At 38.6% G+C, this 14,921-nt stretch overlaps 1 long non-coding RNA gene across 1 annotated transcript in view; it reads right to left on the reverse strand.

The window, feature by feature from the left end:
- LOC310677039 overlaps positions 1 to 14,265 on the reverse strand; it is a 127,313-nt gene extending 113,048 nt beyond the window's left edge. The window contains exons 1-2 of the long non-coding RNA XR_014510885.1: positions 14,209 to 14,265; positions 6,889 to 6,922 (exon numbers count right to left, since the gene is read on the reverse strand). This is a non-coding gene — a long non-coding RNA (uncharacterized lncRNA). The remainder of the gene's footprint in view (positions 1 to 6,888; positions 6,923 to 14,208) is intronic.
- Positions 14,266 to 14,921: the final 656 nt, after the last annotated feature.

Genomic DNA, 14,921 nt, shown 5'->3' on the forward strand with positions numbered 1-14,921 from the left:
TGGGGTGGCTATAATTCTTCCTAAGTCTAATGCCATAAACAAGAATGCTTTTATTAGCTTCTTCAACTAGGCCTTTGCTGATTTGATTCCTCTTTTTTTGGCCCACTTCCCAGCCTGATGTATCTTTGTCTCTGCCTTGCTTCAGCTAATTACTTACGTTTGATGGCTACCTCTGCAGGTCCCATTACTTATTGCCACTTGTGAACAGTTGTAGTAAAGGTGTTTGTCACTTACCCCAAGGTCATTCTAGCCCTGTTTTAATTTGGTTGTATTCCCTACCTAGTAATATTGATGATAATATAGTAGGAAGCATTTTCAGCTCACACTGACCCCATAAGAACAAGCACCATGTATTTGCCTTAGGATACTTCTGCTGAGTAAGCCTTTAGAACATGGCAGTGTTATCCTGGAATGTTAACTGTAAGTCATCACAGCTGGCTAGGGAGCAATATAAAGATTCCGTTGATTCAGTCACTTCTAGAGGGGGGAAATTTATGTGCTGGTTTTTTCTTCCTTGAAATATGTCCTGCTTATTCATCTTAACTATATATTTCAATGAATATGTGGAATTCATGCCTATTTTCACAACACACAGTATTAGCCTGCATTCCATAAAAGCATTCCCATTCTTTTCACTTTTCCTGCTCTTTTATAAATTTCATTCCCATTTTCCCATTCCCAACACTATTACTTCTGCATAACTGCCTACCAGGATACTTTATTTGGACTGATCCTTTACAGGAAATCTCCCTTTTATTTATCTATATGCAATTATGACTACTTGAGCAAGACACTTTTGGGGGGGAAGGATCATATGCTTAAAAAAATATTCATAAGGACAAATAAACAGTTTCAATATGCAACTGGTGCTATGCTGCAAGAGACATCTAGCCAAATGGACATAAGTTTTGTCCCTCTATTATCTTTCTACCTTTCTTTGTCTTAGGCTGCAGGTTGATCTAAAAAGCACAATGACATTTCCATATCTGCCCCCTCTGTGTGCATAGAGTAGATGAGCCATATAATAAATGACAGCACAATCAGCTGTTTCAGGTCAAGACAGTGTGGTAAAGGCTAACTCCCCAGCCCCATTCCATCAGCTGGATGGTGCTTCTGTTGGTTTTCTGAATGGTGCTATGTAACCGTAACTCTAGCAACCGAGTTGGATGAGTTGCAAATGCAGCATTCATTTACTTATGTAGTTGTTACTTTATGTAGTCCTCCCAGCTAAGAATACATGCATGGAAGCCTGCTTCTGTCTTTCACAGGTGTATGCCCCCTGGTGAGATCAGGACATCTGTCTGGAATAAATGAATAACCAAACCGCTGCCTTTTTACAACGGATAGCTATTGCCAACAGCTCTCGTTGCTGAGCCTGAATGTGATTATTAGAAATGTTCCTGCAGTTGCAGTTTTGTACTTGCTCTCTTTGACCTGCCTTGTCAATTATGGATATACCACCTTTCTTTCTCTTGACTGAATGTTTGTTCAGCTATATAGCAGCGTTTTTAATTAACTTTCTTTTTGTGCAGTGTTATACTTATGTGCGCTTTAATATCATTGTTTTAACGGATCTTAATAATGTATATATTGTTGTAACCTGCACTGGGTGAAGGGTGGGTAAGAAATCTAATAAATAATAACATGCAACTGAAAAAGAATATTGATGCAATCATATAGACAATCTGATCAAGACAGTTTTTTGCAGTGTTTCACCGACACTTTTAAGTGCGGATCAAACATGCATATTGGTTTAAACATAGTACATAAAGGAATCTAGATGCAATTGTATGCATGAGCAAATAAACATTACTTCTTTCCCTGTGTTTCATCAGTGCAAATGTAATAAGTGAAAGCTGTAGCAAACTGTGCATGCACAGTACTCTGTATAAAGTTTGGAAATAATAAACCACTTTTCAGGGTTTGTTTGGTTTTAAAACCAATCAAGCAGTGTATAAATGATACGGAAAAAATAACAGAACAGAACAATGGATTATTTCTAGTGTAACACTTTGATCTTGAAAGGAAGACCAATAATTCAGAACTGCAAAATCTGAGAGAAATTCAGATGAGGAAAATTTTGGTAGCAGCCCTCTCACCAGCCTAAATGGGAATTGATAAACCTATTGTGGTTCTTGTTTGCCTCTAATACTGTGAAAAGGAGAGGGTTGTCAACACCTGGCAGGCCACAATATATGGCTGGATTGTATTCAACTGGAAGGGTCCCAAGTTATGCTGTGTGTGTGTGTGTGTGTGTGTGAGAGAGAGAGAGAGAGAGAGAGAGAGAGAGCTCCCATTCTCCCCACTTCCCTCTGTGGGTGGTGTATGTGCTTCATCTGTGTGTGAGAGACTGTTATAAACAGAAGTATAATTAGAGGGAGCTGCTACATAAATGAGTGGACATAAGAAAGGGCCAATTTCCCTCTAAAGCTCAATAAGCATACAATTAGCACAGTGACATAAGATACTCTCCACGGGATATATAAATACATATTGTGAAGCATGTGCAAGGTATGTTCTGAACAGAACTTGCAGATGAATACAAGAGACAGGCTGATGACACCACCTTTAAAGAGCACACAAAAGGCAAATGCAGTATTTCACAGCTAAAAGGAGGAATAAACATAATGCTATGGACATAAATGACTAAATTGAGATGGAGAAATAAATTAAATTAAATTGAAAGGAGCTCGCAAAAGTATCAAGCCAGCCCACAGCTTGAAGGCCCCTATTTCTGTTTTTTATTAGTGTATTTCTCTGGCAGAACAGGGTCATGCTGAAATTTAAATGGTTATGTAAATCAATATGCAAATTAGTTGTAACCTCCAGGCATCTGGAAAGTTGCCAGGGCTGTTTCAGATCCAAAGTGTTTGGGATAACACAGCTTTGTGATTGTAAATTCTCATGCAAATTGCATAAATTGTAACTGTGTGTAAATGTAAAGCTATGGGTTTATTGAAGGTATGTCACCTGAGGACCTATTATTGGAATTGCAGCAGTGGTGTCATTTGCTGAGAATTTTCTTCTTCTTCTTCTAGATGGCTCCCTATAGCTTCTTCAGCCTAGCAGGGGATTATCTCAATTCATGTTCTAGGAAGAGCTCAGCAAGGAAATGTCAGAGTTATCCTGTGTTTCTGGATGAGCCAGATGTGAACCAAATACAGATGTGCAAATACTATTTTACCTTATTTATTTGCAAGAGTATTTCTAAACCACCAAGTCATTTGAAAAGTATATCATGGCAAGGTGCAATATTATTAATACATTACATTATAAAATCATAAGAGAGAGAACAAAAAGAACAAGAGAATGAAATCAATTCTCTAAAAAAGCTTGGCAAAACAGAAATGTCTAGAAATGCTTGGTGAAATGGAGAAATATCAGAATTGTGTGTATCTGGTTTGCATGCAAATTGCACACCAAAGTAACACACTAAAATTAGTTTGCACAAACTAACCAAAAACGAGATAACTGTAGGACAGCCAGGAAGGCTTCTTCAGATGACCAAAGTGATCTGGCCAATGTATAAGACACAAGGTAGTCATTCAGGGAAACTGGTTCTAGGCTATTTAGGGTTGTATAAAGTAACAGTAATACCTTGAACTTAGCTCAATAATGTAGTGTCTGCCAGTACAGAGTTTTACTTTAGAATCACTGCACCTATTAAGATCTCATTAGCTAGTCAATTTCGTTCTGTTATAACATTGACAAAATGGATGAGTCACACAGAATTTCCTCAGTGTTGTTTACAGGGCAAAGTAGTGTAATTGTTTTATCCTTCATTAATGGAGAATCAAGTATTTCAGGGTATATTAAGGCAAGGTTTTTGGCGTTTGAGATTTATTCCTTTCACATTTCCTCTTGTAAATGCAGCCTAGTACTTAAATGCTTGCAGAAAGAACAGAAAATGTTAAGAGGTACAGATGATGTGGGGAAGGGATTGACAAGCTGTTTGCCATGTTGTAATGATGCAGCAGATGAGTGGATACACACTCAACTATGCACCTCATTTAAATTGAATCCTTTTTCCAAAGGACCATGTGATAATGGCTAAATGTTCTTAAGGACGCAACAACCAGTGCCAGTGAAAATATATCTAACTAAAGTATGCATTTTAGGACTTAAGTTACTGTTAGACAGTTTAGATAAGAAAGCATATCAGTCTGACGCAAAGTATTGTGCAATAAACTATCATCAAATTAGATTACTTTGCACTTCTCACTTTTGCAATTATTAACAAAAAAAATTGTTTATGATTATTCCCTTTAAGTCTGAAACAGTATAATTTACATGAGGGTCCTTATGGAAAGCAGGTTGTTTTAAGCTTCCATTCTGCAAATTCAGAAGCAACTGAAACACCAGCAGGGTCAAAAGGGTGCTTAGGGTGATTTGGAACAGAGAGGTTGAACAATGAATCCCTCATGCCAGAGAACTATGAAAACTGGAGTTCTGTGAGTGTAATAGTTGTCTCCTAAAAGCTCTAAGCACCCTTAACAGTTCCCAGTATTATTTGGGGGAAGCCATGACCGTTTAAAGTGTTATAATACTGGTTTAAATGTATAGCACAGGTAAGGCCAAAGTTTGCACACTCAAAGCATCCAAGTTATCCTTTATCCTCAGTCTTCTATGCAAACTGAACTTTCCGCAGATCAATAGCAATTTAAATGTCATCCTTCCCTGTAAAAGCATTTCGCTTGCATGCCTGTTTGTCTCACAAACCAAATTATTCTTAAAATGAGTCTGGAAAAGCAATCACACTTGTCCCTTTGGAATTAAAATGCTACAAACAGAAAAGAAAACTCTGTCTTTAAACTGTGAAACTGTTCAGATTAAAGAGATCTCACCTCTTACAGTTTGATGTTGATTTATTGAGACATGGCTTACAATTTAATTCCATGGCAAAATGAACTCTTAATAACGGATGCTATAGGCAGACTGAGGGGAAGAATGTTATGCAGTGAGACCGACCAGAAAGTTACTCCTGGTGGTGGTGCAAGTACTACATACATTCATAAAACAAATATATGTTCAGTATTATATCGTACTTTTCTTACAGAAGACTTTCTCATAATTTACCTGCAAAGGCAAGTGTGAATGTAAGTGAAAATGATATATCTGGAATTCCTAAAATGGCCGTGCTGGTTGGCGCAGGTGGATGTTGTACTTAAAAGCTTATGGAGGGCACCAGGTTGATGGAGGGTGAACTAGATCAAGCTATCTATCTATGCACTGAAATTCCAGCTGATTCCCTGCCCCAGTCTGGAGTAATGGGTCTATAAAGTGCAAAAGAGACATGTTGGTGTGGATGTTAACCCCCTCTCAACCCTGGCCTCTTTCTCTCCTTCAACTCCTCTCTCAGCTGTTTTCTTGCAGCAAAGCGAAGTATGAAAAGCTAGATGGGGTATGAGGAAATTACTTGGTTAAACTAGACAGTGGAGTTGAGTTCAGCATTCACCCACCTACATACTACTTTCAAAATTAAATTACACAGCGAGGAAGGGGGAAAAGAGGATGTACAAAAACTTGTGGCTGGGACAGAAGTGCTTTTAGAGACATGGTGTTATGTATAGTTTGGCACCAGGTATAAGAAAAGGCAAGGAAAATGGCAGGCTGGGGAGCAGACAGGGCTGCTTACTGAGGGAAATGGTGAACCCCTGACTAATCATTGTTTCTCTACATTAGTGTGTCTATCCCAAAATCTGCCACCCAAGATCAATGATCTGGGCTGTTAACCCGATTTTTGGCTACATCTGCACAGTAGCTATGTGGCACATACATAGAGCTGTGTGGCACAACAGCAGGCATTGCTTTCCATGTTCTGCAGTTTGGGGTTTGGGGATCTCTAGGACCACTTCAATGAACAACAAACGTAGGGCATATCACAAATTAAGAGGTGACACCAAAGTCATAATAAATAAGTCCAGCATGTGTTATGCATCAGTTATGCTATTTGCATCTGATATACATTACAGAATTTACAGATGACTTGCTGCAAGAGATGCACATAAAATATTAATTAACAGCTGTCCATACTGTATTCAAAGCAAACTTTTATCAGTTAAAATAAGCCTCTAACCTTTACAACAGTCTACATTTTCTTTAATATATTTTGTCAGTAATTCAGCTGTTGAAAGCACAGTATGAGTATATCAAACAAACCAAGGATACAATCCTGTACACATTGATGTCCAACTGAATTCAGTCCTCAAGTGAGACTATTGGATGAAAGAATACTCCAAACTACATACCTGTTCCTTCAAGGGAGGGCAACTCGTAACAGGCCAACTCTCCAATTTCTAGACCCCCCACCCCTAATCCACCTTAATCTTGTCAAGATTCAGCTTCAGGTTATTGACCCTGATCCACCCCATCACTCCCTTCAGAAACTGATCCAGATCCATTGCCTCTTTGACTAAAAGGAAGTAAGGATGGAGGAGGAATCCATTTTAAACTGATTTATACAGGGAATTTGGAAATTCAGCTGAACTTTGCCCAGACCAGGCCACTTCTTGAATCAAACGCCCATGTATGCGCAATGCCTCTCAGGCATTGTTGAGTGTTTTTTTAAAAGCCCAACTAATTTATAATATACACACACGTAGTACATACAGTACAGAACTTGTGTAAAAGGCTAACTTCCTATTGAGACCAATAAATGAGATGGGAATTAGAAAAAATCTGTGTAGATAGGTCATCCTGCCAAATTATTTGTTTTTATTCATATTCTAAATATCATTAAAAAAAGTAAATCTATATCAAAATTAAGTATAAAACATAGGCAGCAAAATGGATGAACAGCTATAACAATACAACAAGACCACCAATTAAGGGAAAAGTCACTGATTACATTCCTCAATTACAGTAAAACATCATAAGAAGCTCACTTACTATTGAGAAAATCTGAATATTTGCAAATGAAGCCCTGTGCAACAACAACAACAAAAGTGGGGGAGGAAAGGGAGGAGGTTGTTTTTAATAATTGTCCTTCGAAAGAGACAGCCTGTATGTCATTCCTTTAAATAAGCTTATGTTGGCAATAAAATCAAGAAATAGAAACCTAAATGGTAGTGTAAAGCCTAAGGGAATATCCAGTTCACTTGAGAAGCAATAAAAGGCCTTTCCTTTGTAAGACTAAGATTAAACATTTGTGTATTTCTGTAAAATAGCCGGCAGTCTTGCACAAAACAAATACTTTGGAGTACATAAGAATTCTCTGTTGTAATGTACATTTCTTTAACTCTAAAATAATTCACTCAGTCAGTGAGGCAAAAGTCGGAGATTGCCTTGTTTTTTAGTGTTAAACAGATAATCAATAGTTCAGTGTAATAAAATTAAGTGTTTTGAGTTTATTAAACTTCGGAGACAACTACAGAGTAGATAGAAAGTACAATATCGTTAAAAGACAGCATAAACTATGCAACCTTGTGTTTGTTCTGAGCCCTGTTCGACTCCTCTGTAATTAGAGAGGGGAGTATTGTTATTGAAGAATAGGCAGAAGCGCTAAGTTATCCTCTGCAGTATCCAAGACTCTGGACTTGGTCAAAGAAACCAAAATGACTTCTGCAATTCACTTAGACCTAGACACTGAAGATCTCTGATGCAGTGGGGGGGGAGGTTGATGAAAGCACCACCCTTCCAATAGATGGGATTATATAGCCTCAATGATGGTGTCAGCAGGTCCTTATATATTGTTTTTCCTTGCAGATCCTCTGGTGCAGTACTATTTCCCCCCCAATAGATTTTTTCATTCTTATTGTGTCAATTTGCAAAATTTTATAGAATAAATTAAAGGAATATACAGAACTTGAGATATGGAATGGACAATTTCAAGTTACGTTTCCAGGCAATTTGAATTGTTTCTGAATGGAACATTAAATTCTGAACTTTTTACTTCATTCTAAATCTATTATCCATCAATTGGGGGGGGGGGTATTAGCATTTTGGCTTCAAGGAATTTGGCCTTAGCTAAGTGAAATCCACAATGATTTTTATTTCTTCATATTATTATAAGTAATAATATTATTTATTATATTTCTATATTGCCCTACATCCGAGGATCACAGGACAGCTTACAATATTTTAAAAAAATACATAATAGAATAACAAACAAAACAAAAACCCCAATAATAATATTGGGCAACTGTTTTCTATTAAACTATTAAAAAACTATGTTTTGCTATGTTTGGGCAAGCTGAGATAGATCTGTATCTGTTGGGTTATATATGCCTTTCAAAATGTTTGACTGGTACTGTCACGTTAGTCAAGAATATGTATTGGCATTTCTAAATGTAATGGTATTGGAATCAGCTATTATATTAAGTACATTTTAAAGCTGCACTTTAGCTAAGTACATGTGTCATTCTCAATAGCATAACAACTTAATCTAAATAAATATATATCCTATACTACAATCAAAGTGGATCAGCCCTAGAAATGCTAGTGTGTGTGGTGTTTTGAGGAATTGATTTTAACTGCTGTATAATTGCATTCAGTACATTTTAGCAGTTACTTTACTAATCTGACTTGGAACTATTTGCTAACTAGATACACTAAACTGGAAGTTTTGGATACAGGGCAATCTAATCATCATGAGAATATTTTCCACGTCAGATATGTTATCTTTAAGCAATTGCTGTATAGGAAGATTAATACCACATTTTATCAGCATATGATATCACAGAGGGAATACATTTTGGTAGAAATGAAGCACTGTTGGATATCTACCTAAATTAGACAGAAGATTTAAAGGGAGCCTAAAGGCTATTTTCAACACTAAAACCTCATTTTATGTGTTTCAGTTTAGAAATAACACCCAACCACCTGAATGAATCATAGGAAAGTTAATTGTGTTTTCTGTCTCCCTTCACACAGGCAAATACTGTCTTTCCTTTCATAGCAAAGCATAGTTTGCTGGTAAATCTAAGCTGGGCAAACTATTGTTTATGCAAACCAAAAAATGCTTAAAAACCCAAGTTGGAAACTATAGTTCAATTGTGGTCTACAGTTCCAATTTTGAAGCAAGCAATGATTCGCGCAAAGTATGGCTTGCCTGGTTCAGTTGTAATCTACGCTTTCCACAAAAGAGGAAGTAAGACAGAAAACAAGGGGTAGATGAAGAAAGGAAAGGGCTTGTGAAATAAAATCTTAGGACCATATACTGTTATTTAGCATGATAACCAAGTGTGGGCTCAGAATGCTTAATTGAACCTTGAAATATTGGAAGCATTACAAATATTAAAACACACCAACGTCACTCCACAGCCTAATTTCCCATCTATTTGCCTCTGCATTGGGTTAAGGGTAGACTGACAGACACTGCTGTTCTCCTGAAATGAATATTCAGGCATTTGTGGAGTAGGTACACAAGCTTTTATGTAGCATGAGATTGCACATCTCCACTATTCCACTGTGTCAACACCTGGAAAAAATGGCAGCACCAGAAAAGAATTTCAGTGTATACTCCCAACCTGAAAATGTGAGGTGGTAAGTAAGGCTTGAAAATTATCTCTGCCCTTGATCATTCTTAGCTGATCTTTAAAGAATCATCCTTAAGTAATTACATATGACATGTGCCATTCTTAAATAACACAGTCTTGCAATGATTTGCAACACTTGTCTCTCACTGTCTTATATCAGTATGACTGTGCCAAGGGTGCTCCAGTCTTCAGGGGTCCCTTGGCAACATGTCCCCCACCTATGCCTCCACCTATACCAGTGGGTTCAGCTGACAGTAGCATTTCAATCAGTGCTGGGCAGGAGCCACCTTTTAATTTACCACAGTGCACCAGAATGACACTATATCCACCAGACTCAGCCACCAGATATCAGTGCTGGTGAACCCTGCCAAGTTTGCAGCCCTTGAGTTGCTCATAGGTGATGTCTGACACTGGTTTTGGCCTGGACCTTTTTCCCATTAAAAAGACAATGGAAATGGGATTGTCCTAAATTGAGGGTCCTGGTTGCACTCGGGACCCTTAAGCCACCCCCAAGGTGTATGTTGTTGCTAGGCATGGCCCAAGCCTTGTCTGTTGGGCCCTGGGATCGCGCTTGGCTGTTTGGACGAAATGGGGCAAGTGGGTGTGATCCCAGGGACCTATAAATGCAGCAGCGTGATGGGGATGGGGCACTTGCTTTGTGCTGCCGAACACCCTCCCTCCCTCCCTATTTTAGGTGCTGCTGTTTGGCCTTGCTTTGGATTGGGTCGTCTGCTTTGGAGCAGGGGCTGGGTAGGAATTTTTCCATTTGGTGGATTGGCTTGGCCACTTGGTTTTCACCTACCCCCTTAGCAATCATCACAACTTTGTAAGGTTTGGGGTTAGGCATTGGTTTATATAAATATGCTGGAGGGGAGGTGTGGTCATCACCTGCCCCTCCAGAAATAGGGTATTCCAGTAAAGGAATCTGGGGGTCCTGGATCTTGTCCGAAGTCTGCTTGAGGGACTAGGGCCATGCTAGGACCACAGGAACCCTGAGGTGAGCTTCAATCGATCTTCACCTATGTTGCTCCCTCGTTTGGTGTTTACCCTTTCAGACTGCCAGCCAGAGAGGCAGGAGTCATTTATAGTCCCTGACCATTGCCTAGGCCAATACCGCTCAATTTGTTTTGTAATCAATAAAGCTGTGGCCAAATTTTGCCCCAAACTTAAACTAAAATTATGTGTCCATTTGAAGTTATTTACAGTGGTACCTTGGGTTACATACGCTTCAGGTTACAGACTCCGCTAACCCAGAAATAGTAACTCGGGTTAAGGACTTTGCTTCAGGATGAGAACAGAAATCGTGCTCCAGAGGTGCTGTGGCAGCAGGAGGCCCCATTAGCTAAAGTGGTGCTTCAGGTTAAGAACAGTTTCAGGTTAAGAGCAGACCCCCGGAACGAATTAAGTACAGTACTTAACCCGAGGTACCACTGTACTGGAAAAGGGCTTGGGGGGCCTCGGGCGCAATTTATGGAGTGATCATTCTAGACATTGACGATAAGGAGCATAAAGGGCATGATGAATTATAGCTCAGTGGCAGAGCGTTTGCTTTGCATGCTGAAGGCACCAGGTTCAACCCCTGGCAACTCCACTTAAAACAGGGGTGGGGAATTCAGACATCATTGCCAATGGCTAGGGCTTCTTATGGTAGCCCAACAATATCAGGAATGTCAAATGTTTCCCATCCCAACATAAAGGAGCTCAGGCAGCTAGGCTGGGAAAGATCTCTTACTCTTGAAGAGCCATTGCCAATACAGGTCTTATATGGATCAGTGTTCTGATTCTGTATAAGGCAGCTTCATGTGCTCATTATACCACATCACAAAGATTTTGCTGACAATGTCAAAACTCTCTTTTTTCCCTTGAACATTATTCTGCAAGTGTTTTAGGGAAAGGAAGCCTGTTCGCATCATTAAGTTATAGTTTACTAGAAGAACATGGTTTGTATGCAACAGGTACCATGTTCAATCTCCATGATCATTAGTGTGCTTTGAAGTTTCCTTCTTTGTTTCATCAGTGCCCTTGTGTTGTGTGCGTGTTCCCTTTTGATTGCTTGTACTTTTAACTTAATTTTGAAATAGAATTGTATGGGGTTTTTTTAAAAAAAAATGTCACAGAAGACTATTGCTTAAGCACCTTGGAGAGCTGCTGCCAGTCTGAGTAGATAGCACTGAGCTAAATGGCCCTGTGACCTGACACAGCATAATGCAATTTCACATATTCATACAGATATTAAGCAATGTGGAAAGATTTGGGTGCAAAATTTTCAATGTGCAAGCTTGAACTTCCAGCTTACAATGCAACTGTGTCAAACACTGATTTGTAAAATTAAAGAGCAGCTTTTAAGATAAAATGTTAGGGCTACAAACCTACATCCAGAAGTTTCAGCATATGCCAGAAGGAGCCTACACTAGTGACTAATGATGGAGGTGAACATCTAGGTTGCACTTTATATTAAAGTTCTGCTTATAAATAGTTTATAAAGGGCCTAGAAAAGATTAATAGCTGTTATAAGCATGTAACAGCTATGACCACTGTGTGTTATTGAGTTATAGGCAGTTGTAAGCACATCAGTACAGTATGTTATAAATCAAAGTGTGAACAACCTGTTGGAGTCTGTAACAATCTATAATTGATTCATTCTAATATTCATGAATTAATTCTTTATAAGCTGTTTATAGTATTCATACATCCTTTATAAGCTGCTTAAACATGGAGCATCATTATGAAATGTGATAGGCCATTATATAACACTGAAGGCATCAGTTCTGCAATATATCTGAAGCAAAATCTTCTATTAAAATTTTATGTACCTTGACTTATATTGGCATCAAAACAATGTCACAGCATGGAGGGCCTTTGTACAGTGTGGAATTTCATTTTTAACTAAGGAAACAAAGCCTGATTATCTTAATGTCTGTTAAAATACCATATTCCTAGAATTTAACTAGAACACTGTATCAATCACAGTTTCCTAGAAAATTCTAACATGAAAAATATATTCACGCCTTTATGGGGCCTGGAATATTGAGTGGATTCGTGTTGGATTAATTTGTATACCAATTAGTTGAATTGTGGCGCTGAGCGGTGATCAATACCAGCCAGATGCAGCTACAATTCTGTTATAGACATAGTGATATATTATTATAGTTTGTCTTATTCTCTCACATGTATTTCTGGGCCCAGGCTCAGTAAGCCTGGGGCCACTGGGGGGGCAGGGAATAGGAGGCATGAAATGACATGACAACAGCTTCGGATCGAAATGGCCACAACATTGTTGATTACAGATATCACTAGACTTTGGCACAGGCACTGGGTATGTATTCTGGATCAGCTAGCCCAATTGCTGGCTGATTATTCCATCAGGGTTGATTCTGGATTAAGAATCTCCTTATCATGCAAATCAAATAGGGCGATCCTACCAGGTAACCATCTGGGGAATTCTATGGCCTCCCCCTGGACCCCTTTACTGAGACCTTGAAATTTGTACCTAGATAAGGGGTGGGTCTAGTTTAAACTATGAGGAAAGCAAAAACCCCAGACAGGTGCAGATTCCTCCCTGGCTCCAAATATGGCAACCAATTTATTCCACAGCAAAGTCATACACAGGCACTGCCACAGGGAAGGTGAATGGGGCTCCCAACACAAGTTTAAATTCTGTAGAGGCAGATCCAAGTTAAGACTCGCTTCACTTGATCCATCCCCAAAGCCCAATTCAATTTTAGATTTCAGCAGGAAATCCTGTTGACCCCTGCGACCAGCTGAGGCCGATGACGGAGTCACCAGGCTGCATGGAAAGGAACTCTTGACACTGCCCAGCTCTCCCACAATTGCCTCTGTCACCAAAAGTGGTCAGCTGTCTTTATATGACATTGCTATGAGTACAAGCCTGAGAGTGTGAGGAAAATGTAAACTAATAGGGGCATGGAGAAAACTTTACAGGGGAACCTAATTGTGTGATCTGAAAACTCTTTTAAGTATATGTTGATCTAATTAAAGGATGTTTTAATGCAGGAATATAACTTCAAAATGGCATTTTACTTTTCATCTTTCAAAGAACAGCAGAACTGAAAAATTAATATACAAAAGAGGCATATCTGTGCTTGCTTGTACACTTCCTTTTTATAACTACAAACTGTGTACTCTAGATCAGGCTTCTCCTACCTGGTGCTCTCCAGATGTTAGAACTACAAGTTTCATCAGCATGGCTGATGGTCAGGGATGATGGGAGTAGTTCAAAACACCTGGAGGCTGGTCTAGTTGCACTCTAGATCTATATATATATTTATAAATAGTATTTTGTGTGTATTCTAGATATATTTCTGGATTTTGTAGTGATTCCAAATATTTCTCTCTCCATCATTCCCTCTAATAATTGGAGAGATGCATAAATCCCTACTTTGCTGTTACAGATATAGACCAATTTCCCTTACCCTCATGCCCACCTATCCTTTTTACATTTCACATTGTTTTTGCACTGCTCATCACACTTAAATTTAGGCACCACCATTATACTTTTAGTGTTTTTTGTTAAGTATATAGCCTGGCATACTCCTTTTTTTGCTTGAAGATTTGTTCTTCTTCTTTTCTAGCTAGTTTCCTAGATGTGGTGACATAAATCTGGATAGAATATATGTTAAAGTGCTCTGACCAGGGAGTATCTTCTATATTTCTATATTGCCTTGTAGAATAGGAATAGACTTGGAAGAGTATTTTTGTAGGACACACTTACCAGGCAATCCAATGGTTCCCAGTGTCTCATTATTTTTCAGAGTACATACCATATTTCGGTGCAACAAAACACAACTTTTTAATTATAAGAAAGAAATAACAAGTCACCTTCAGGAAAACAGACATAATCCCTCGGGGCCACAATGTCATACGTATCACAGACAGGAAAAGCATATTGGATCCATTTGTGCGCACACTCTATAAAGTTAAGATTGTTTCTTATACGCTCTTTTGCAAATGTTCACTTTTGTTATTGTTATGAATAATTCAAGTGATAGGATCTCCCCTCCCTGCTTTCCCAGGAGAGGTTATTGTACACTACAGCCCCTTAGACACGGTTGTTAGGAATTGTTTCCTGATATTTCACTGCCTACTTACATTGCTTTATATAGGCTTAATGTATACTGAGTGCATAAAATCCATTATCTCAGGGCTGTTATTTTTGTCACCATCCCACCTTCTTCAAGTCACCTCCATGTGTTATTTGATTCCCTTCTATTTCACTTCAATCCTTACAGCCTCATTTACAGAAATTAATGCAGAGACTATGTATGTATTTTAAAAAGCTGTTCTACAGAACAAATAATTTCTTGTGAGCTTGATAAGGCTGTTGCTAGCAAACTTGCATCTACTTAGAGTAACATGAAACTCTTCTTTAGATTTTAAACTCTGCATTCAGCCATACCTCTTGTACTTTTCTTTAATTAATTGCAG

This window comes from Podarcis tiliguerta (assembly GCF_965153285.1).
Source record: "Podarcis tiliguerta genome assembly, chromosome: 4".
In the NCBI taxonomy this organism is placed as follows: Eukaryota; Metazoa; Chordata; class Lepidosauria; order Squamata; family Lacertidae; genus Podarcis; species Podarcis tiliguerta.